The sequence below is a fragment of the Dermacentor andersoni genome, chromosome 11, assembly GCF_023375885.2.
Source record: "Dermacentor andersoni chromosome 11, qqDerAnde1_hic_scaffold, whole genome shotgun sequence".
In the NCBI taxonomy this organism is placed as follows: domain Eukaryota; kingdom Metazoa; phylum Arthropoda; class Arachnida; order Ixodida; family Ixodidae; genus Dermacentor; species Dermacentor andersoni.
In genome coordinates, this window is record NC_092824.1 from 71,734,028 (window position 1) to 71,755,006 (window position 20,979).

Here is a 20,979-nt window from a genome sequence, read left to right on the forward strand (position 1 = left end):
TATATATGTACCTTTGTCTTATACCCAAAAGCTTGGGTTCGCAACTTCTTTTTACTTTTGTTACATACAAATAAAAGCTTTCTATTTCTGCCACATGTTTTCGTTTCTTGTTAATTTTCGCGAGATTTCGCTTGTTCGGACTAAAATCGAGATTGCGTAAATCTGAAATTTCGCGGCCATAAATTGCAGCTCGTATTATAAGAGGAGTCGTATAATGTGGCGTGATCTTACGGCGTACCGTGGTGCTGTCGCCCAGGGCGCTGACGTTGCAGGCGATCGTCTCGCCTCGTTAGTTGCTACAGCATCGATGCGTTAGTGGCACTCATCGTTCGAAACGAGGGCGGGAAAAGAAAGAACGGCCGCGGGCCTCGTAACCGTCTTGTGCGTCGGTGGTCACGTGACCTTCCCATGGCTAGTGGCGGGAGACTGAGAGGGGGAGGGCATACGGAGTTCCGAATTACGTGACGGTCCAGTATGATATCCTATACATGAGTGCGACCTGTGAACACACGTAACTTAAGTGTGTCTGCAGTGAGCACATTGAAGTAATGGTACAAACGCCCGACATAAATGGCCGGATCGATTACGAACGAAAGGAATGAACTTACAGATTTATGTGAAACATTAATTAACCGACGAAGTACATATGACACGTGCGCGTATGTGCGTAGTGTGTACATACATACATACATACATACATACATACATACATACATACATACATACATACATACATACATACAAGTGAAGATTGCGCCTATTGTGTGTCAATTTGCGCGCGGGAGATTTCTGGTTTTGCGAACCGAGAACGCTATGCAGGATAGGATCACGATCTGGCATGCGTTTTTGGGCGACAAGCGTGTATTGGATGCAGTTCTAGCCAAAGTCTAGAAAGGCCAAAAAGTAGCCAGGCGGGAAGTTTCGACGCTTAGCACAATGTCGAAGTTCTTTTTCTCTTTTCTTTTTTTGCTGTCGGTTCCTTTCTCATTCTGTGAACGAATATATATGCTTCAATGAGGAAGAAAGAAATAAACGACTTTCGGGCGTGAAACGAAAACCCAACGAGAAGATACCGACGAGCCGGGATCGACTTTCTAAACTAAGCAGCTCCCTTCATCAAGCTCGGCTCCCATTCGGGCGGGCCCATTCTTTTCTCCTCATCACAGGAACGCGGCAGCGGCTATCGATTTTCCATCGCCCGTTGCCAAATGGACCAGAGATCGTAATCGCCGCCTGAAATAGCCCGAAGGAAAAAACAAAAAACAAAAAAGACCGACGCCATCGTCAATTGCGTTCTGCTTTGAGAGCGCACTCGCATACACGCACGCACGCGTCCTCAGCTGAGCAATGCGTCTCGTTTGCATATCTGCCAAAACAAAGCCGCTGTCGCTGCTGTCACTTCGTTGTCAACGCCGCTGAGCGCGAGTGGAAACCTGACGAGGCCCGGTCGCGTCTGCTCTGGCGGCGGGAGGCACCACGCGATCGCTGCTCGCCCTCCGATTGGTCCGTCGCACTTGAAAAGCCGGCCGGCGCGCCGCGTGACGTCACGCGCCGTGTGCGCATGCGGCGGCTCCGAAGGTCACCTTGGCGCCGCGTTGGGTCACGTGGTCGCGTTGCGTCTGTAAACAGGGGGAGCTGGCTCGGGCGTCCTTGGGTGAGGAGGAGGCGGTGGAGCGGCTGGGTTCGTCTCACGGCGAATCCTCCGGGCGGTGTAGCTTTCTTTCTCTTTTATTTATTTACGTGGTCCGGGAGTACAGACAGGTGTTCTGTATTGAGAATGTTCTTGTTTATTCTTTTTTTTTCGTCAGCCGCAGGCTTACTTGTCTTGCGCGATCGTGTTTGTGTGCGGATATTTCCAGGGGCAGTCAGACCTGTGTCTCGCGCCTCGTGGAAAAACCTAACACCCCGTGCAATTCCTCTTTGGTGTGCGTGTGTTGGCCTTACAGGCTGCACTCTTTGCAGCTTAAAAAAAAAAGTGCGCCGCTGATTACACAGCGTTTTTTTTTTTTGTTTTTTATTCGGAAACGATTCGGCTTCTGCGTGGTTGCGCGCGTCCTTTCTTTCAAAGCCCTGCTCGTGACAGTCGCTCTGATCTTAAGCGGGTGTCGCAATGTCGCAATTGCCGCCGTCTTCCTGAATGCCTTGGGAAATCGCCCGCCAGCAGCGCCGCTTCTATCGGGTGCATCGGTTCGTTACGTCGGGGAGGGGGGGCTTACTGACGTTAAGCCGCGAAATGCGGCTTGATGGCGAAGCAGTGGGTTTTGAGGGCGCCTAGCCCGTGGAGCCTTCGCGAGCAATTAAGCCCGATCCCTCTGTCGATCGCGGTCGGGAATGGGACGCGTAAGAGTGCGTGCTTGCTTGGCCAAGCCAGTGGAAACGAAGAAAGCGAAAAGAACGGCACGTTGCCTCCTCCCGTACGCTTTTTTTTTTTTTTTTTGACCGCGTATTTTTACCGCGCTCGCATCTCGGCGCTCCGACCAATTCGAAGCGTGGCGCTGCGCGTTTCGTCGGGCGGTATGCAAATATTCCCGGGTTAGTTAGTTATAGATTGAGAACTGCGGCTTCTGTGCGGCGTGCGTTGTAAGCTGCACATGCATACTGCCAGGTACTTTGGACGGACTTGCCGTAATCTCTGCGTGAAGGGAGAAGTAGCGGGGAAACAAAATTTTTCCTCGTGATCACCTTGTTCCCGAGACTTTCGCTCTCGGCTGTACTAAGTGTGCGTGCTTTGCCAAGCGTTTCGAAGCCGTATCTGCGAGGACTTTAAATCTAGTCATCAGGCACTGTTGCTGTGTTGCTGGGAAGGAGTCGTGAACATCAATATACTCTCAATATAGCCCGTTGCATACAGTTGAAAGTTTCGCGGTGGGCCCGGTAGGCGGCGCCAGGGCAGCTCCGGTTGCAGGTCGAGCTGGTAAGGACGAAAACATACCGGAGCAAGTATTCGCAATAAGATGAGGCATGTGTATGCTGCAGAAAACAAAAATCCGGAGTGATCACATCCTAATGAAATGCGAAGGGATTCGCACAGTGAGACTCGTGGATAACGTACTCCAGAAGTGCTTGGAATTAAAGTGGACGGAAACATCAACCGGTCAGCAGTCAAGATAAGCAAGAGACGTTTAGCGTGTTGGTGAAAAAAAAAAAAAAAAACGGGGAAGAGATTGATACGACCGGATCTGTTACGGGAATAGGTAGCGGTACAAGGTAGATAGAGAAGTTAGATTATTAAATCAAGCCTCCTGATTAAATCAAGCAGGCCAGGTGAATATTTCTGACCGCCTTGTTTCAAAGGGGATGCCACAAAGCCATCATCATGCCAAGATATTCACCCAGCAAGAACGGTAGGGAATGTCCACCTTCCAGAATTCAGAAGCGCTTGGATTCAAAATGGAAGCATTAACAGATAACCAGTCTATGTAAGCAAGAGACACTTAAAGTACACGTGGCAAAAGAAAAAAATAGCAGGGAAGATATTGACCGAGCCGGAGTCGTTACAGGGTAACTGTACAGTATATACAGAGATAGCTCAAGCTGATTAGTTCAAGCAAGCTAGATGACCTGTTTCGAAGGGGATGTCAATACAAATCATCATCACACGCACCGCGACGTCAAAATTTTCGACGAAGACCGTACGAATCCCTATGCTATAAGTCGACCCACCCTCTTCTCTGCCCTCCCGGCTGTGTATCGGCATCCCGTGGTTGTTACCTTGCGGTGTTCGTGGTGTTGCTACTGGTGCTATTTCCAGCGCTGCTACAGCATGCATCGACGTTTTTTATCACCTCCGGTCTTGTTCTCGACGCTCGCGTATGTATACCGCATAGTTGCGGGTGTCTGCGAGTTTCGTTAGCCCTCTAAGACACCGCGCCTGAGGCGCAGGCCTGACCCTCCGCTCCCCTGTAACACGCGCCTTTCGCCCATGTGTACGCACGTGAGGCGAACGCAGGCATATAGGCAGGGCAAGGCACCTCCCCCTTCCCCTCCCCCACCCCTCGGGCTAACGAAGCGATTGCCGATAATCACGCGCATTAGCCCCTCGCAGGCCTTCGGGTGGTTTCTCGCGCGAGGGGAGTAATCGACCAATCTTCCTGGTAATCTGGATCGCAGCAGGTCATCCGCCATAGCCTATACCCCCTCCCCCCCCTTCATTGCTTGCGTTTCCTGACTCGCTGCAGGCTTCTGTCCACCTGCTCGGTGGGGTAGCCGCACTAGACGTTTCGTTTTGGCTGTATCTTTCGCCGTGTCTGGTGGGCTCCGTAGCCGTCGTTAAAGACGCACGCCTTCACTCGAGGCGATGAGGAAACGGCCGTGAACTTACGTAGACGGTTACGGCGACGGCGCCCTCTGGAGTGGCCTCCATTGGTTTTTTGCTGGCGGATCGCGCGGCGCCGAGGGTGGCCGTATATATAGCTGTGTGTCATGTCTTACGTTTCGTGGCGACCCGTGGTTGTTGTTGTTATAGCACGGGACCAAAAGTAACGCCGCGTATAACCCTGTAGACGCGATAAAAAAAAAAAAGAAAGAAAACCGGCGCCAGTAAATACCGGCGGCCCAGCAGAGAAATCTAAAATTCCGTTGCGCCGTTTGCTCAAGCCGCAGAGAGCTGTTGCTTGCGTGACTGACTGCAGAGTACACCTTATACAATACCGATACCACGGAGCCGTAATCGCAGGTCTACAACGAGTGCCTAACACATATACCGCCTCTGGAATTTCTTTTCTTCGAATTTTCCTTTGTCGATGTTTCGCGTATGTAGTATGTCTCGCGTAGTTTCTCGATATATATTTTTTTAATCTAGAAAAGGAGAAAAAAAAATTGTGTGTGTGTGTGGGGGGGGGGGGGGGGGGGGGGGGAGGACGATTGGCGTGTATTCTGTGCGAGTCGAGTTTCTGTCAATGATATAGAGCGTACAGTCTAAGCGGGACATAAAAAATAAAAAAAAAAAAACGTGTTTCAACGCAAGAACGTTTTTTTTTTTTATCCCCACTCACACCCGTCCCCATCATGTCAAGAGATAGAAAACCGTCGTAACAGCTCTGGCCTTCCGTTGGTGTACACGCCCTGAACGAGAACGCGCCGGCTATTTCAGGCGTAGAACACGTAGCGCCTTGCGCTCCGCAATGACCGCATTGTGGCGCAACAGGCCTGCCAATTAATGTGCCACACAAGACCGCGATGTGCGTCGTGCCGTTCTACCGGTAGACGCACCGCAATTCCGCCCGACTGCAACAGAACGAGTTGTCCTATCTGGAATTGATGTCTCGATTCTCTCACGGAAGCATCCGCTGTGCGCATACCTTCACCGCCAGCAGCGTGCGACCCTTTCAACATCTTCCGAATTTCGAAAGCTCTTTGCCTCCTGTCGGTCCACTTTCCTCTCTGTCTTTTGTCATTTTTTTTTCTTGTCTTGCTTTTCTGCTTTTTTTTTGTTCATCGTCGTCTTTAGTATTTTCTTTTTCTTCCCGCCTCGTAACCCGCTCATGTGCGTCACGGATCGATGGTTGACCGTGTGACCAGCAGATTAATCGCTTGCCATCACGTTCCCCTCCTCCCCCCCCCCCCACCTCTCGTCCCTACCTTCTCTCCGGAACATCGATCGCCCCTTGCAGTACGTTGCGCGTAGCTGCTCCCTATTCCCGAATGTCTTCGTTCTCCAGCTTTTTTTTTTTATTTTTTTCGTCGTCGTCGTCTTTACATGGCTGGTATATCGATCCGTTTATGCTTACCTTCGCGTATAGTTCAAGCCTGGTCCACGCCGTAAACAAGCGAGCAGCCGTGGGATATTTTTTTGAGGCCGCGTGCGAGGACTTCGTCCCCCATTCCGCTGTGTGTGTGTGTGTGTGTGTGTGTGTGTGCGCGCGCGCGCGCGCATGGACCGATGACATACGCACACATGGACCGATGAGTCCATGCGTGCGTATCTTTTCCGCTGCTCCCCGTTGTTCGACGTCAGCTCGCCGCCATTGCGGCATCGCTGTCACAGAGCTGCGTGTGGGCGGACGTCGCGCGTGGCTAAATTGATATTGCGTGATGATGAACGTTGCGTTCACGGAAGCATGCATGTTCGTGCAGTACAGGCAGGCCCGGCCGACCGACTTGCAGCTTCACGAGCCGCACCTATATATGTATGCTCACAGGCCTCGGAAACCACGCATATAAACCGTGGCAGCTATAACGCTACCTGTACTGCATTTCACAACGTGGCGCTAAGGTAGCTGTTACGAGACGTTCTCAGGCGCTCGAAATAGCGCCCTAGACTTTACAGATGACGCTGTGACGCAAATATAAAGTATTCTCCAAAGAACAACGATAAGTTTATGTCGCTTATCAAGTTATTGCGTGACTCTATGTGCACATGTGTGTGTGTGTGTGTGTGTGTGTGTGTGTGTGTGTGTGTGTGTGTGTGTGTGTGTGTGTGTGTGTGTGTGTGTGTGTGTGTGTATGTATGTATGTAATTTATGTATAGCTGTATCTGACATGTATATGACTTGAGCGCGAGCTGCCGCTTCCTCTCCAGTGCCGTGCAATTTTGTGACAACATATATATAGGCGTATACACGATCGGGTGCACCTGCTATGCATACGCGATTCTAGGCGAATAAGTGAAGTCGTTGATGTCTAATCTTCGTTCTAATCTCCTCCAGGAAAGGGTGTGTGTGGAGGTGGCGGGGGGTGGGGGTGGCGAGGTGCCATCGTCAACGAATATCGCGTTTATGTTGTTGGTAGCGAGCATCATTTCCTCCCGTATCGCGTGCCGCCGGTTTTGCGTAAGCGAGCGCTCTTCATTTTAAGTTTAAGCGAAAGCGGCGCAGAAGTCACGAAGGAGAGAGAGAGAGAGAGGGGGGGTGATGTAGCCTGTTTTTACATCGCGATCGCTGCAGGCTTTGATAAGCGCATTGTCGCTTGTGTAAATTACTTTGTAGTTGCTCCATAGCTGCGGGCGGAATCGCAATGCCAGCCGGGGCCTTTGATGGTCTACTTTCAACTGCTTCGTTGACTGTGTTGCGGAGCTCCTCACCGGATTTACTCTGCGCCGCGTAGTAACTTCGACGAGAGGTTTCTCGCGCATGGCGCATACGATCGACCTCGAGGGCCATTTGCGAAATCTTATTGAGGCTTATCCGCCGAAAGAAGCGCTTTGCATACGCGGTTAACACTGTAAAAGAGCGCGCGGGCTTGTTTTGACGCCTGCAAATCTTTAATTCCATATACATGGAACGGAGGTTGCCGTTTGCAGTGAAGCTTTTCACAGTTGACAGAAGCACATGAAAGCACCACGAGCACGCAGCCTGTATAGGCACAGTGTACAGTGCATTTGCACGCGACCTCTGCGCCATCTACAAACTAAGCGAAACTTTTGGACGGGCAGCGTCGAAACGAGACAGGAGAGAAGCTGTCTACAATTAGCCGTTTCACTTTCAATCGCTTACCACGAAGCAGGACTGTCCGACTGTCCGTTTCATTGTCCATCGCAGCCTAGCAGCTGGTGCCTACGACACTGGTGTGATGATGATGATTTATTGGCATCCCGTTGAAACGGGGTGGTGACAAATAATCATCTAGCCTGTTTCAGTTAATCAGCTATGCTAGTCATGATTTTCATTCTAGAATTCTTGTGTACATAGATATCCTTAATCTTTTATTCTCTTCCTCAAAACCTATCTAGCTACCTTGTACTTCTACCTATGCCTGTAACGAATCTGGTCGTATCAGTCTCTTCCCTGCTTCCCCCCCCCCCCCCCTCCAAGACTTGTTTATCAGTGCTTATCACTGCCGTGAGAAACAAGTCCAGCGCCCTCTGGCCGGCGATGCCCGTGTGTGTCACGTGCGGGGCGGCATTCTACGCTGTATGCGGCTGCATAAAAAGAAAAAAAAAAAGACATCGTGGCATGCCGACTTACTTTGTCCGTGCCAACGCAGTCGGCCGTTTCGCCTTGGTGTGTGTGTGTGTGTGCCCACACGCTCTTCCGAGCACACAGCGGTGCGCCTCAGCTGCTTGCGTTGTTCGCCTGTTTTCTGCCGTTTCCTTGAGCGACAAGCTCGCTCAAAGAACGAAAGGAGTTTGGAGGCCGGGGGGGGAGGCGCGATGCTGTTTGTTCTCGGTAGATTCCCGCGGTCCTCGTTCGCCTCCTCTTCCGTTTTCTCCAGGCTGCCCCCCCCCCCCCCCCCCCCCTTCGTTAGCGTTCTGTTTTTCGCGCTCTACGACCGGGCACGCCGCTGTTCTTTTGGAACGCCGTACTCTTTCTTTCTTTTTCTTTTTTTTTTCCTCCGCGACTAGAGCACGCTTTGCAGCAGGGTCCGCAGCGTCGCGGCCAACTACGCATTTCTCGCAAAGCGACACTTTTGGATTGCGGGGAGCCAGAGAACCCCCCCGCAGGGTGTGTTTTCCTACCGGTTGTTGCTAAGCGCGCACCAGTAAGTATGAAAAGAACGAGTGTCAGTGCGTTTTTGCGTTGAACCCTGTATGACCACGGCGCACCTTCGTCGGTAGCAGCACCTACGCGTTGCTTTCGGGCAGGTGCCTCGATCAGCTTCTTCGACCGGTCGTTCCTCGCTGAAGTTGCGGTTGCATGTAGGAACAAGTGTCAACACGACAAGCGCGAACAACGCACCCGTTTTTCTTTTCTTTCTTTCCTTTTTTTTTTTATTTTTGCCGTCCGTGCACCGAACCCAGTGGCTGGTCAACCCACCTTTCTGGGACCGTCACATTGTCGCTGGCAACAGCTGAGCGATTTGTGGTTCACTGCCCCCTGGGTGAACGGGCCTGCAGCAGAAGGAAGGGTCAGTCGCAGTGGGGGCTCACTGACTTGTTTTTTTGCCGGCTCGAACAAGAAATGTATGCAGGAGGTTGTGTTGTTTCCACGTGGCGGTCGTGTGAAACAGCTGTTCTAGTTCCAAAGCGTAGGGTCTCATCAGTTGGTAAACAAACAAGGTGCTGGTGTTTCCTCTCTCTCTCTCTCTCTGTGTGTGTGGCAGGGGAGGGAGTGAGGAGGGGATTAAAAAAGTCCTGCGCTGGGTTTATCCTGTCGACTTGTGGTCTGAACAGACATACTCATACTGTGGTGACAGGGCTTTCCATGTATGCGCACGTATTGATTTTTCTTAATTAAATTAAATTATCGTGTTTAACGTGCCAAAACCACTTTCTGATTATGAGGCACGCCGTAGTGGAGGACTCCGGAAATTTCGACCACCTGGGGTTCTTAACGTGCGCCTAAATCTAAGTACACGGGTGTTTTCGCATTTCGCCCCCATCGAAATGCGGCCGCCATGGCCGGGATTCGATCCCGCGACCTCGTGCTCAGCAGTCCAACACCATAGCCACTGAGCAACCACGGCGGGTTTGACTTTTCTTCCCTTGGCAGAGCCAAGCGCTGCGCCATGTGCACTTGTAGAACCGCAAGGCTGACAACGTGGCGTTGAGTAGAATGAGCGACAACGTACACTTGGCAACAGCGCGGCTTGTATATATATTTAGAGCCCCCTTATCGCAACAAGCGTATAACCTTTCTCGCAGCGCGCATCTCAGTGCGGCCTGTAAACGCACGGAAACCCGTAGGGACGAAGAAAAATGAGGTGCAGTTATCAGCCGTGCATGTGTACTGGGTTCAACACATGTGACGTGACAGGGATTAGTCGCCGGGAATGCTTTAAATGTTGCATTTTTTTTTTTTATACAATGCGATACTTGCACAGATAGTTGAATGCGTTGTCGTGTTATTGTTATGCACGGAGACCCAACGAAGCGCCGTATAAATGCGACGAAATGAGCGGGTAGAGGGACATTTCGTGCGTATATAGCTTTCAGAATTACTGAAAGAGATCAGACGGCGGCCTTCGGTGGTGATGGTGTGGCCTTCGTTCTCTTTAGCCGTTATTTCGCTGTAACAGTACACTTTCCCAGCTTACTCCCGAGTCCTGCAGGCCCCTGTGCTGCTTTCCTTCTAGATTTTTTTTTCTGCCTCAATTCGTTGAAAATGACATTCAGCCAGGGAGTTAGGGAAAGGAAGTAACCATATACGAGGTCAGGAAAGAGAGAGAGAGAGAGCGCGTGAAAAAAAAAAAAACTGCACAAGGAAAACGGCGGCGAGTCCGTGCGCTTTGGCAGTTGTGACAAATGTCGCGCGTTCGGACCGGCGCGCGCTAGCTCCACAGCCGCCGGTGTATCTTTCTTTTCTTGCCGTTTCAACAGTTCCTGCTGCCATTCTGGCCTACGTGTTCTCGATCACAACGCCTGCTGCGGCTATAGCTCGCGTGCCTTTCTATTTCCTGCCCGCCTCTCCCACTGCAGTTGTATGGCAACAGCAGCAGCAGCAACAACAACAGCCGCAGCAGCAGTGGTGGCGGCAATAGTATAGTAGTAGTAGTGGTACCGGTTCTCCGCTTCGCGACGCTTTATTTTGTCTTCCCGTGCAGCCGTCGTCGTGCGGTGCACGCGCGCGTGCCGCGCGAGGAATGTTCATTTGTAATGGCGCGACGACACTCGCGGCCGATGGAGCGTGGAACGACGCCCGCCGCGCGGCTACCACGTGCTCCACAGCCTCTGCAGCGCCTTTTTGTTTGTTTGTTCTACGCCCCCCGTAAACGCGAACGCAGTGAAGCGCACTGCGCGTTGACGTCATTTGCCGGGCCCTGAAACGTCGCCGCTACGGTTGTACACTTACGTGTCGGCGTGCCGAAGCGGTGTACGAGTATATACGTGCGAGTGGTGCTTGAGCGAGTACGGGTGATGGAGCCCAACGTTGTGGCTGTCGTGAATGTCGGCGACGAGACTGGAGGCTGGGTGCTATACTGACCGCGACAAAGCTAATGAGAACACCCCCCTCCCGGTTGGGCGTGGGCCGCGTTGGCCAGTTTGCTGTACTCGCAGTCGCAGCTCTCTTGACGAACGCCTCGTTAAACTTGGGCTGTGCACGTTCTGTATTCGCAACTGGCGTGACGAACGCCGAGTCAGGGGATTCCCGTTGGTCCCGATGCATTGGGGCATCACTCGGTAGGAGAATTTGCGACTGAAATGTTAAACCAGCCTTAATTGTTAATTGCGCGACGCGGCATCGAACGTGGTATCGAACTTGCGAACGTGCAATAAGTGATGCCCTAGTTTATTTTGCATTGTTCCTGTTTCAGGATGTTTATTGCTCGCAGTGTTCGGTAAATCCGTGTGCAGTGCAGTGCGTCGCTGTGCGAGACGTGAAATCTACGCGCAGAGCTTAGACGTCTTATCTCACCATTGTTGTTACTGACAAAGACCATAGTTCTACCGTGTTTTTTTTTTCTTCCTTTGTTACCTGGAACGACTATGCTAAGGCGAAGGAAACTGCTCGGAATCTCTAGAAATGTCCATCTTCCTGTCGACACCTGACTTGAAACAGAGAGCATAAAAGAAATAAACAGAAACCAAGATGAGGATTTCCAGATTGCTGCCCCGCATTGCGGTGGGGGAAACAGGAGTTGCAAAGAAAGTGAAGAGGGAGATAAAAAAGGAGTAGGGCGGGATAAGTTTGGTTCAGGTGGCGCAAGTATGCGAAAATCTTTGGCAAAAGCCTCTGTGTCCCGGTAGCTTACGCGGAGTCTACGATGACGGTAATTCCGAGAGAGAGGCTCTCTCCCTCCCTCCCCCCCCCCCTATCTCTCTCTCTCTCTCTCTTTTCGAGTCTTCTGGAGCGTGAAGCAGCGCGGATGAAAGTCGTTTGACGTTTGCGTGCGTTTTTTGAGCGAAGTTGGCGCCTTCAGTGCTGCGCAGCGCGCATTATAGGGTCGCCCTCCCTCTTCATTTTTTTTTTTTTTTTTTTTTTCTGACGCTGATCGATTCCCCTGTTTTGCCTCAGCCGTGTCGAATGAAGCGCGTAGTTACAGTACGTGCGGCGCGCTTCGGCTGACTCGGATGACCTTCGATCACCACGTGCAGCGAATGCCAAAGGTGTCCGGCATCTGCCCTTTTTTTTAACCAAACTGTATCGTACATCGCTCCCCAACCGTAACGCCTAAACAAGTAATATCGCTTGACGATCGAGATTAGTGTATATGGCAACAATTCTTTTTTGTGTTCGCATGGACGTGCGCGATGCGTTATGCGTTCCTGCGTGTTATTTTCCTGATAATGCGCGCGAACTCTCGGATGCCTTGAATTCCTTCTCTCCGCCGATTCGCTCGCGTTATTTCTTTTTCTAACGGTGTTTTTCGTTCGTAAGTGAAAGCAACATATTCTTCATAAAAACAGATGCGCAGTTAGGTAGCTCCCATGGAAGGTCAGCTGGACACCGAAGGGCGACCTCCTGTTAAGTAGTACAAGCCATGTGAAACGATTCGTTTGTTGGACTGTAGTTTTGGAGTTCATTTCCTTTGATGGGTAACGTCGACTCTGATTGATTGATCACTGGCGTGGCGTGTTCAAGCTCTATAAATATCTATCTGTATAGCTACATATATATCCTACTCTCTGTTCTAAGCACTTTCTCTGAAATACATTTAATTTTAAATTTTGTTTTCTGCGAACTTATTCTCTCCTTAGTATTTGAGTCTACATTGAACATTTGCGCTTTTCATTCCGTTAGTGCGGTGCTATTAAGCGTGCTTACACTTGGCTTGGCTTGTTCAGGCTTTCTCGCAAGTTGCCGTTTCGGTTTACCGGTCTACTGTTTATTCATTTGCGCGCACGCTGTTGCTTTTCAGGCGAGGCTTTGGTTGTAGGGGCATCACCCACCACGCGACGGCTAAATGACTAAGGCCGTTGCGCACGATGCAGCAGGAGGTTGCGGGTTCGCGTGCCGGCCTCAGTTCTGACGCCTTCTGCGCAACGCAAAAACGCTCCTGTAGTGCTGTGATTTGAAGTGCTCGCCAGAGAACAGCAGCGTGACGATCAAATTGAATTCGGAGGCTTACCCTATAGCACACAGTTTCGCTTAAGGGCCCCGGCGCAGTTTCAGAACTTCAGGTGCAAACGTTAAAGCCTGGCTCAAAGTAGCCTTCCTTCCCGTGCTAAAAGTCATCGCACAAAGGAACAGCGCGACTTCGTTGTTTTCTATGCTGTTCCTTCCATATATCCGCACTTTCCTTTTTTTTTTGTCAATGGGATCATCGTGGTCGTCGTTTGCATGACAAGAGCGATAGCGATGATCGAAGTTCTATATAGGTAGGTGTTAGTATTTTTGTTTAGACCGCAATGCGATTTAACGCCTGGATCCAGTATACCGCTGCAGTGCGTCCTGGTGAAACCGAGTTCAAATTCGAGTCGTGCTTGGAGTCTGCTTTAGCCTAAGTTCCACTTTCGAAAGTTCCGCGCCGTGTTCGCGATCCTAAAGCGACGCTGCGGTTGGGGCCCAAAATGCCACCGCGCGCCAACCACGCGCCGTGACTCAAACCCTGACCGTGTATGCCGAGGAATCGTTTTCCGGAGGGGTCGTGCGGGCACAGCGGCAGCCTTTTTATTGACTTATTGATTTTATTGGCGCGTGAATAAAGCACATCGCTCACATATAAAGCGGTATAAAACATATCGTATACTTTGACATATATGTACAACTTAAGTTGCGCTAAACGGTGAGTGTGCGTGTAATCGCGTGTAGTCTACTTTATAGTGGCTCTATATATGACCGTCTGGGGAGTTACTGCGCAAGGCTTATGCAGTAAGGGCCGGTTTACGCTCGAGCCGACCATCGCCGCAAGCCGCGCACCGCACGCTTGCGGTCGCGTGAAAAATTGCACGTATCCCGCACTTGTGCACAAATTACCATTTACACTGTGCGCACAGTGTATACCTTACACATTGCAAACCGAAATTTGTGCGCAAGTGTTTGATACGTGCACTCTTTCGCGCGACCGCACGCGTGCGGTGTGGCTTGCGGCGGTGGGCGGCTCGAGCGTAAATCGACCCTTACTCCAGCCACGTGCAGCCTTTAGCGCCACCTGGACGCTGAAATTTGTACTAATATCGAACGCACGACGGAGCGACTGTTCACCGTCTCGGTCTGCGCGCGTACGCATGCATGCAAGCTTCGCAGCGAAAATCGTCCCGAAGTGCGGCTGCAAAAATTATGCCACCGGCTGGATCTCTTTTTTCCCCAACCCTCGGGAGCGTGTCGTCCATGTATACCTCTACGCCGTTTCGATCGTCACGCTATGGCGCCATAATTATCCCACACGACAGCCACGGTTCAAAACGCAGTAAAAACTAAACCAGTCCGCGACATAACGTGTTTCTTGTTATATAAGCTGCCCCTCCCCCCTTCCCTCTTTTTATGTATGCGATGCTCGCCGGTCGTTCGTCGCTAAACTCGTGGATGCCGGCCGGGCCCCTTCCTATCGAGCCCCCCCTCTCTCAAGTTCCCGTGTTCGGCCGTTTGCGCAGCAGCTCTAGAAAGCCCGCCGCAGCTGTGCGGGGCCCACTGCCACATCGTCGCAGCTGGCGTGCGGTATTTCGCGGTGACTCACACGGCGTACGCCCCCGGCAGGCGTCCTGCGAAGTGGCGCGATGTGGAGGTATAGCACGTGATGCTTTTTTTCGAATAGCAGTGACCGTTATTGTGTGAAGGGGCGAAGCGATCAAGAAGGAAAAAAAAAAAAAAAAGAAAGTCTGCAGGGTCGAGCTCGTGGTTTCCGACAACACGTCTTCGTGTGACTTTTTTTGTGCAAAGCGGGTATGAAATATCGCACCGTCTTTATTATCATATATATATTTTTTTTCGAAACCACGCGCTTCCTCACGTGGTTTCAGTGAATCATCGCCGTTCTTGGCATTGCCATTTTACTAGCCTCAAATGTAGCGTAGCAGTACTGCGGCTTTGCACGACAGTAAAGGGCGTAGCTTCATGCGCCGTGCTCAAAAGTTACGCTATACTCTTCGGGGAGTGTGTGTGTTCTTGGCATAATTTTTGTTCTATGCACTCGCCTTATATATATATATATATATATATATATATATATATATATATATATATATATACGCACACACGCACAGCTTGTGCGAATAATCTTTTAATGCCGGCAACTCGGCTTCCTGGTGTCGCTTGTTTGTCTTTAGCGGGGGGTTACTGCGAAAACATCTTGTGTAAGCGTGTTTACTGTTGGCTTCGGCTCGCTAGTTATTCATGGCCGTAGATAATAACGAGGGTCGTGATACAAGCGTCCTCTTGTATTCGAAGTCTCTAATGGGCCGATGAGTCACTTTGATTTGTCACATGACATATGTTCCTAATTTAGCCTTTCAATCTTAAGTATCATTTTGATGTGTTCTTTTAGTCTAACGTCTCTCCGATTGCTATGTGCGCCGCGGTGCACTTTATTTTTTTTTTTATGTGACGCCTACGCGTTTGCACTGTCTTTTTTCTAAGTGTTTGCCAACACGAAAGGTGGCTGGCTGTTTTGTAAACAGATGAATAAGAATACGGAGAAGTCAATCGAAAATTGTGCAGTAGTACTGTGGCGTAGCGTTACCGTTCTGCCTTTGTCGGTACCGCTTCCATCCAACTGCGCATTGGCCACATGCGTTAACGTTATAGATGCCAAGATATATTGTATAATATTGTATAATACTTCGGAGTTCCGTAGTGAGGACGGGAATCCCTGACCTCGACCAGAATGTTGCGTGTGGAAAGACACAGACAGAAGAGGCTATTTACAGGCTATTTACGCTGGAGCCAGGCAGCCAGGCCAACACTCGCTCGCGCCAAGCGCACCGACCAACTTCATCATCGTTCTCGCGGCGGCTCGTCTTTTGAGCATCGCTGGATGATATCGTAATAATATATTAAGCCGACCCGTCGGGCAGTGGCAGCGCTAAATAAATTTGTTTAATTAATGAATAAATAGGGAGTGGTAGGCTGGAGGGAAACCGATCTAGAGTTGACCGGCTGACTTGGGGAAATTTTGGACGTGATTACATCCGCCATCTCTCTCTCTCTGTGTGTTTGCCCTCAATATTTTTCCCGCTGCCGTGAAGACCGATATGCGGGGTTCATTATCAGCGGGGATCGCTTGGCGGAAATTCGGGCTCCTTTCTGTATTACAGAGCGCGTTTCTTTTTCCTACACGTCATGCGGCCTGTATAGGCCTGTAACGCTGAAAAAACTTTCGATCGGCCCGCACCTTGCTCTCCCCACTCATTTTTCGTTCTTGCGGACCCCGGGGAGCCGGCAAGCTCGAACGCTCGCCAAGGTTCAGTGACCGGAGGCTATAAAGCCTTTCTTGCTGCGGCGTTATGTTTGGTCTTTTCTTTTTTTCCCCTGAATTCTTCCTTTCTTTGCGTGAAGTCTTTCAAGCGAATGAGCGAAAAACGCGCCCGTAATGCTGGAAAGCCGGTTGGCCGCGACAAGTGCCGCCGAAATGTAGGTACATATGCCGATTGAGTTCATGGGGCATTCGAAATGTTGGCAACATTTGCCGCCAGCTTTTCTGCAGCATCTGAACGCCCTAGTTTATTTATTTATTTTAGCCCCAGTGTTTTCACATTACAGGTGGGCAGGGACGCTTGTTGAGGGGACGGGGGTGGCGATTAATTTTGACCACCTGGTATTATTTTACCTACACCCAAGTCACGTCACATGAGCGTTCTCTTTTTATTTTTATTTTTTTCATCGCCCTCATCCTCATCGGAATGCGGCCGCTCGTTGCCGGGAATCGTACTCGCGACCTCGTGCCCTCAGCAGAGCCAATGGGCGCATCACGAAGCGGGCAACATCGGAAACTAATTGCTTGAACAGCGATCAATATGAAAGAAAAGAAAAAAAGCCATCACAATTTTGAGCAGATGGGAAGGACCTACACATGTGCGAGAAACGGAAGAAATAGAGGGGGGAATACAAACAAAGCGAACATTTTTTTCTTTATGAGCGGAGACACTCTTGAATCAATCACAAGTGTAGGTTGTGTGTCACGCGTGCGCGTTTTCCATTGTCCCCGTACGTACGGCAACAACGACGAAACATCGCACCAAACCAACAAAGCGACGAAAAAAACGAGCAAACAGAACAAAGTTCAACGTCCGGACACGTTTGTTTTGCTCCACAAATGCCTCGATCCTCCCACGTCTCACTTTTTTTTTCTTTTTGCTGCGTGTACAGAGCTCGCCGGAAAGCGAACATCGAAACGCTCACGCATTATATATGCTTTGGTTCCCTTCGCATCGCGTCTCTTCTCTCCTGGAAGCGAACCTATAGTTTCGATCGAACGTTCGCGAAAGTTCTATGTATTTCGCCGTGGCTCGCCAGCGCGACGGCGCGGCGAGAGACGGAGGGTAGCGGGTGAGAGACGTCGACGCTCTCTCTCTCTCTCTCTCTCTCACCTTCTAGCTGCACGGCATCGTCTCTCTCTCGCCGTCTGTGGAAAGTTCGCGCGTTCTCGAACCTTCCTCGCCGTCTTGCCAGTCCCGCCGACAACCGGGGTGTACTTCATCATCATCATCAGTCGGGCTACGCCCACTGCAGAGCAAAGGCCTCTCCCGTACTTATCCAACTACCCCGGTCATGTGCTAATTGTGGCCATGCTGTCCCTGCAAACTTATCAATCTCATCCGCCCACCTAAGTTTCTGCCGCCCCATGCTACGCGTCCCTTACGCATACGTAAAGCGGCGTCGCCGTAAGGTCCCGCCAACATTTTTCGTGCAGGGGCGTGCGAATGCTCGGCACAATCGAGTAACGAGTCGAATATATCGTCCGATTCGATCAGGCCTTCGAATCGAAACTGTCGCTATTCGTAAATGAGAATGTTTTTCCGAACAGTCTTCTGGCATTTGAAATCGGACAGCTTTGCGCGATCGAAACGTAAAATAGGGGCAAAAGAAATGCGATAAGGTTCACCCAGGCGGCAACACCTTTAGCAGAAAAAAAAAAGAAAGAAAACTGAGAAGCCACGTATATTGGATGGAGCCCGCGTATGCGCATCGCTGGTAAAGCCAGGCCTTTCCGGTTGAACCACTCTCATTCGACAGGACGGCAGGTTGGCCTATAGTCGGTCGGTCTTCGTGATAGACAGATCTCGAAGCGCACAAGCATGCACACTAAAAGACAACTATCAAATTACAAACGCCGCTTGGCAATGTGGAATTTGATGACAGAAACTTGCTAACGTTGTGAATATATACAGGAGTGTGTGTGTGTGTGTGTGTGTGTGTGTGTGTGTGTGTGTGTGTGTGTGTGTGTGTGTGTGTGTTATGGTAAGACGGGTCGCTCTCGCGCAGCCAGTGCAGCTGGACGCGTGTATGCATTTTGAAAAGTTCACGCCACGATCTGACGCGCTGAACGGGGCTTGAAGAGCACGAATCTTTGACATATCAGCGACTGAGGTTTTGTAGTTGAGACGGAGAGAGAGAGAAGAGCGCTTGCGCCGAGTTGTTGTAATGCCGCGTTACTCACTCTTGACGAATGTCCCGCTCCGAGATGTGATCGGTCGTGTGTTGAAGTCGCTGCTGCCCTATACCGCTGGAGAGAGAACTGCGTGTGGCCACCGCTTTTGAAGCGGTCACTACTTGCGGCGACTGAATAGAATGCAAAACGACGAGTCGCTGCCTTAAAACGCGGATGGGTTTGCACGCGCAGCACGGCTATCCCTAACAGGCGTTTCTGACGGATCATTCACGTTCGAACAGTCGGCATTAATTTTTTTTTTTTTTTTTGTCTGCATACCATCTAAATGCCTTTCAAAATGAGGTCGCTGTTCGGCGCATACTCCGGTTTCCAGGCGTATGTACTTCGATGAATTTAAAAATATTTTACAAAATTTTATTGCCTCGCATTTGGGGGAAGCATGTGACCCCCGCGTATTCATCGATCGCAACTGACTGTTCCCGCCTGCTAGCTTCTTTTTTTTTTTCCCCCTGCGTTTCACTTGAAATGTGAACAGGCGTGTTGCGTTGCACCTGTTCAGATTTGCACAACTCTGCTGATGTTAACTGTGGACTTAAAAAAGGAATATATAAGTTTAAACTTTTGGGTTGCTAAGCACGAAGTATAGCGGGATCCGATCCCGGTCACGGCTGCCGCATTTCAATGGGGGCGAAATGCGGAAATACCGGTGTGCTTAGGTGCAGCTGCATGTTGATGAGCCCCAAGTGGCCGAAATTATTCCGGAGTCCCCCACTACGGCGAGCCTCGTAATCAGATCGTGGTTTTGCCACGTAGAAACCCATAAATTAATTGAATTTTAATTATTATTTTTTTAAGGACAAGCTCGACCAATGGGTAGCTCCATATAGCCAAGTAACGACCTATCCTCGATGTCTGTTATTTCTTTTTGCTGCTGAGCACCGAAAACTAGCAGCTTCTAATCTCGGCCACATTCCGGTAGTGGGTTTCGCATGCGAACGCATCCTTGAACTGAAAATTCGGTGCCCAATTGAAACCCTCTACAGGGCGGTCAAAACAGCTCCGCAGCCTTCCTAAAGGTAATTCTAATGCGCGCCTTGATCCAGTGCACCGAAGCTTGACCACAACTGATTCACGGTCTCTACTTTCCTCTCTCAACTTTACACAAACTGTGTGTAGACTTGTGGTCAACGGCATGTTCGAACGCGGAGTGTCGCTGGCACCATCGTTTAGACAACGGAGCGTGTCCACGGCAAGAACATCCCTCGTTCGACCAAGTCGTCACTTTGTCTTCATATTCATGTATACGTGTATAAACATATTCATGTACGTACATAATCATGTACGTATATATATATATCTATATATATATATATTGTTTGAAAACCCCTTCTCTAGCCTTACCTCCAGTATGTGTACTACTGCTTCGGCTTGGTCCGGCCGACCGGTTGGACGAGCGACAAAGTGCATTTTCTTCTTGCTTCCTCGTTTTCTTGTGTTCTGCTTTATCTCCGCGTATGATTTGGCGCTCGAAACAATGTGCGGGGTGAAATGAACCCGCTTATCGCGGCATCCGTCGCTATGCACAGCTCTTGCGTAACGCGCGATATAGCTTCTAACGACGTTGACCCTCGTTCACATTTCATAGTTTATTTTTTAAACGTAGACACAGTTTCGTACAATTACCCAGAGAAAAGAAAATGTGGTGGGGTGCCGTTGTATGCGTGGAAATAAACCGGGAAGTGGAGCTTCCGGATTGGCATCGCGCCACGCTAATGTTTGTAACGGAAGAACGATAGCGCTATGTTGAAACTCTCTAAGGCGTTATCTCTTGCTGTAAGTGAACCGTATTGAATGTGGTTTGATGTAATCATTGATGCTTACGACGAACACACCGAACGCGCCGGAAAGGTTCTCAACGCGAGAGCGAGATGACAGGAGAGGCAGACGCACGTCCGGTTTTCTAGCCTGCACTGGGGGTAGGAGTACCGGGATAAAGAGAGAGTGAGTGAGAGAGAGAGAGTACAGTTTCGTCCACATTTGAAGGTTCGCACGGAGTTCAATAAGAATGAACGTTCTCTGGGAGAGCCTCGCAAGACTGTTTCCATGGGTGGAGTTGGCTTCGTGTAAATGAATTCGACGTGATCGGGTCGAGCGCAGACGCCGAGTTGACGCAGCCCAACTTGACTGCGTTTACGTGCACCTTGCCAAGCGAGTTGGGCGAGCCAACCTAACCCGCCCCTCGCAATGTTGGTAGAACTCTCCTCGGCGTTTGTTCGGTCGTTTACATCAACCGGACGACTCGTTCTCGGCCCGATTAGCCGACTCGACTGCATCGGGTTCGTGTAAACGTGTAGCAAGCTGTTTGCTTCCGTGGGCGAATTCTTCGTTCGTACGAGCGAAATTCTGGGTTCACACGTAGGCGATTCGCCTAACCGAACGGGCGAAATCGCCTGTTGGCGCTTTCTTGAGCTTATTTCCATGGTGACGTTTTCGGACTTCATCACGCGCCCGACGCACATTTCATTACCGCTAGCGTCGGACACCGAGCACACTTGGCGTTGCTTGCTCTTCGCATTTGTTTTTTTTTGCCCAAGGTTCTATTCACGTGGTTTGTGTTCCCCCCGCGCAGCCCCTGACATCGACTTGGCAGTGTGTATACTCGGGAAAGGGACAGTC

General features: G+C 50.4%; 1 protein-coding gene across 1 annotated transcript in view; it reads left to right on the forward strand.

The window, feature by feature from the left end:
- Nucleotides 1–20,979, forward strand: part of Lk6 (MAPK interacting serine/threonine Lk6 kinase) — a 117,824-nt gene that overhangs the window by 66,585 nt on the left and 30,260 nt on the right. The window lies entirely within an intron of this gene.